Consider the following 4685-nt stretch of genomic DNA (forward strand, 5'->3'; position numbering starts at 1 on the left):
GCCTGTGAGCTCTAGAGTTACTCACAGAAAAAAAAAAAAAAAAAAAAGAGAAGAATTAGACTTAGAGGTGAGGGGAGTGTGAAGGAATCAAACACACACCTACACACTCAGTCAAAAAAACCAAAACAAAACAGTGGTAGTTAGTCCAGCTTTTGAGTTGAGTTGTAACCCCCCCCCCCTTCCCTGAGGGCTATAAAAGAGTGATCCCCAGCCAGGAAGCGTCACTTTTTTTTCTGCTACCCCTCTCTCTCTCTCTCTCTCTCTCTCTCTCGCTCTCTCTCTCTCTCTCTCCCCCTCTCTCTCTCTCTGAGCTCTGTTTTCACACTTCTTCTTTCATCGCTTGCAGCGGATCAGGCCGGAGAGAGAGAGAGAGTCGAAACACATAAAAGTCCGCTTTCAGACTGAAAGCATTACCCCCTCCTCCTCCTCCTCCTCCTCCTCCTCCTCCTCTGCCACTAAAACCACCCCCTCCCCTCTCTTCTTCTTCCTCTTCTTCTTCTTCCTCTTCTTCTTCTGCTTCCCTCCCTCAGAAGCCGCTTTGTGGAGGAGAAAGTCCAAACTTCAACAGGAAACACGCCAGAGACGGGAGAAACACAACAACGAAGGAAAAAAGTTTGTTGTCCTGAGCTGAAGTCGGTACAAGATGGCCTCCAAGTACAGGAAATAGTGAGCATGAGTGAGTGAGAGGAGAGAGAGAAAAAGAGAGAGCCTGGTTAGGCTTGCTTTGCAAGTCGGGCTGTGTTTCAGTTTCTCGCCGAGTTGAGTTGTGCTCTGTTAGTGAGAGGGAGGGACTGACGCGAGGCCACCGCCCCTCCACCCACTGCCTACACCTCTTTAATGACTAAACTTGTCAAAGGCAAGATGGAGATGGGTTGACTGACAGCGCTCTTAGCCAATGGCAGAAGCAGGAGAGAACCATTATGAGGTCATGTATCCCACCCATGTCTACTCCCATCCTGACCTCCCCCTTCCCCCCTTCCCCCGCCCCTGCCCCCGCCCCCCTCCCTCTCCCCTGCCTCATTTCTTTTAATTTTCAGGTCTGCTTTTGCATGCAGCTCATTTGCTTGGCTTTCTCTCATTCTCTGTGGCAGCCTTACCCGCATTTTTCTTCTTAAGCATGGGCTGCCTTCTCAGAAAACCTTTTTCTCTCCTTTTTTTTTTTGCACTCTGACTCATGCATAGCCAAAATCCTTAAAGTTCTTGAGCAGCAAACTAACTCTCAACATTTCTCTCTCTCTCTCTGCGTGTCTCTCTCTCACTCACACACACGCGCGCACACACACCCCTCAAGGTCCACATGTAGCAAACCTCATTCTCAACCTCTCTCTCTCTCTCCGTCTCTCTGCTCAAAGTCCAGACTTCTCCTGGTACGTTTGGCTCTCTCGGCACTGGCATACCTGCATAATGGTGTGTTTACACACCCTGCTGTTCTTCTCATATTCAATTAAAAGAAAGTGTGACAAAAGAAAAAGCAGGAAACTCAGCTTTTGTCCCACGCCCCCCCCCCCCCCCCCCCCCCCCCCCCCCCCCACCATGGATGGAGGGAGTGCCGCTTCATAAAAGCTATGGGGCGATTATGAGACAGAAAGATAGAGAACAAAGCTTGGTACACAGACACAGAGTCATTAGTCAGTTCAGCGTGTTAGGCTTAGCTAACGATTTTTATCTCTCTTAAAAACAAAAAAAAAAAAAACCCAGATGACAGATTTGAGAGGGAACAATGCTCATTTCACACTTGTAATGACTGGAGCGCCATGAAAAGAATTATGTCTCTTTCACGTGGTGGTGGGGGGGGGGGGGGGGGGGGGGGGTACGCTTTTGGATTAAGGGATTAAGCTGGGAAAACCTTTGATAAATTCCTGGGGTGTGGTTCAGATTCCAGCCCGGTTGTGTAGTTAATGCTCATTGGTTTAGCCGTGATAACAGAATGAACTCACCCTCCAGGAAAGCTCATGAATTTTACAACCTTTTCACAGAAAACACGACCCAAGGGCTCCTTCACCAACCTCTAACCATTCATATGAAAGAATGTTTACAGTATATAATTGGATTTGTTGTGGAATCGTTATGGTTTTTGTTTGTTTGTTTGTTTTTAAAGCCTCGCAGGCTTCATTCAACTGTTTGAGTGTAGCTAAGCCTCTGATTTCTGCACTGACATTTCAATTCAAGATACTGCATTTACAGTGTGTGTGCAATTTCACATATTCATGTTGAACTAACATTGTTTCAAGAGTTTTATCAGATTATGGTAAGAGTTAAAGGATAATAATGAATTGACCTTAAAACAAAAATCTAAAGTCTGTTGAATAAGGTGATTGAGGAAATCCATTAGATGTGCGAGATTCAAATATCTAGAAAATCTAGATTAACCTTTTCCAAAGCCCTGAGTTGAGTTTACAATCCTGCTGTGGTATTTCTACAGATAAGGAGAACAACAAAACCACTGGCCAATCAGTGTCAATACAAGTACAGATCATCAAGCAGAGTTGGCCAATCATAAGCCAGCATGTGCGAGACTTGCATAAGAATTACGATGACATCACAAAGGACCACAGTGATCACAGGGTTAAAGTCTATATACAAAAACATCTTTTTATTTATTTTGTTTGTTTGTTTTTTTTCAAATGACATATAACACAAGACCTGCAAAGTCAAGAAAACCAAATAACAGAAATGGGAATTAATTTGATACCAGCTAGACTGCAGTTTAAAAAAAAAAAAAAAGAATGTTTAATAAAAACAAAAAATAAATTAAAAAAAAAAGCAGATCTCTTCTCCCTTGTAGTTTGAGGATATTGTTTGAATATAGCTTTTATATGATGTACAAATTATCACACAGTGATAAAATGTTATTAAAAAATAAAAACACAAAAGAAGAGAAAAAAAAAGTCCTTTTACCTTGGCGTTGGACTGATACTTTTTTTTTGTTGTTGTTGTTGGTTTCAATTTTCCTCCATTTTTCTTTTTTTTTTCTTTCTTTTTTTTTTTTTTTACAGATATTTTTTTTTTCCCAACAAGTTTTACATTGCATTTCTTAAATCACGAGCAAGTTCTAAGCCTACCAAATAAGAATGGTTCACTTATGACTCTACAATCTTCTTACATCTTATTCATTTTAATAACAATAATAACAATAATTCTAATAAACAAAAAGCAAGAAATGATGATGAAAATGTCAGGACGTTTACATCACAAAATGGCAGCTCTTTGTATATCATCTACATTTTTTTTCTTTCTTTCTTTTTTTTTTCTTCTTTCCGCTTCCATGTCTTGTTGCATTCATGAGTTGTTTTTCTTCCCTGTAAGGAATGAATTCCCATTTCTCTTTCTTTCTTTCTTTCTTTTTTTTTTGTGCTTAAAAGACCAGTCTCAAATTCGGAGGTCTAGAAATATTCAGATAAACAACAAAATCCATCAAATCTGTCACGCATGGGTGAGAATATGATTTCAACAATACCATCATCATTACAGATTCATCCCATTTAAGTTAGGTATGTAGTGTTGCATAAAGCAAAACCATTAGTGTGCAGATAAAATGACTCCAGCAGGGAAAAGACTGAAGCCAGCAGCAAGGCTGAAGGAAAGATCCAGAAAGTTCAATTAAAAGTGTGTCCGTCTTTTAACATTCACCTGGTTTTACAGTCATTCTGAGGAATCTGAAGTATTGTAGATCAAGAGAAAATGAAAAGAAATTGAATTTGTGTATTGAAAGAAAAAAAAAAAAAATCTCGACCAGAAAATATACACATAGTGCAAGGATTTGCAGTTAAATCCACCAAATGTCGATTTATTCCTGGAACTGGTTGAGTGGAAATGAAACTGACCCCCAGCTCTCGACACAAACGAACGTTTCCATAATCTCTACTTTGCAATTAGAATGGAAGTATGCTTGGAGTGTATGGAACTGAGGTTTGGGGTTTCCGAAATGAGAGTCTATCACATGGGCAGAAAAACGACCCTTACTACAGTGGGAACGGAGTGGTGATTCTACGTTAAAATGCTCTTTAACTCCGGGATAGATGGATGGAATGAAGGAGGAAAAGGAGGATTGAAGGAGAGCAAGTTACTCATTGACTTTAAGCTACCCTGTTCTTTCTTTCTTTTTTTTTTTTTCTTACTTTTTTTTGTCTCCATCACACTGTTTCCACATCTCAGTGACTGCCCAAAGGGCACTGTTCCACTGCAATGGGGAAAAAAAAAAGGGAGAGATATTAAAATATCCCCCCCCCCCCCCAAGGTTTAAAGGCTAGCCACAACATGGCTTGACCTTTGAACTCTTCTCCTCATAAGCTCGGAGCATATAAAACCGAGAGGTCAGGAGGTGGAACGACCACGACTCCTGGGTCAAATATTTCTCTCGTCCTGACGAAAAGAAAAAAAAAAACAAAACAAAAAAAAACGTATCTGGCCTTTCTCTCTTATCCATAAGTTTGGTCGCACTCAGCCCCCGGGGCAGACGGAGGTCACCGCTAGCGCCGGTGTGGAAACTGACCAATCAGCAATCAGCAATGTCCTTTCAGAAACCCCCCGGAGGTTTTTTCCTCTCTATGTGACCAGAGCTAATGGGAACTAGATACAAAAATTTCTCTGACTGCGCACGGCACGGCCAGGTCCAACACGGTCTCCTTGGTAGGAAAAAAAAAACAAAAACCCCCACGCTCAAAGTCTCTTCTAAACCAGAAACA

The sequence above is a fragment of the Chanos chanos genome, chromosome 6 (genome assembly GCF_902362185.1).
Source record: "Chanos chanos chromosome 6, fChaCha1.1, whole genome shotgun sequence".
Lineage (NCBI taxonomy): Eukaryota > Metazoa > Chordata > Actinopteri > Gonorynchiformes > Chanidae > Chanos > Chanos chanos.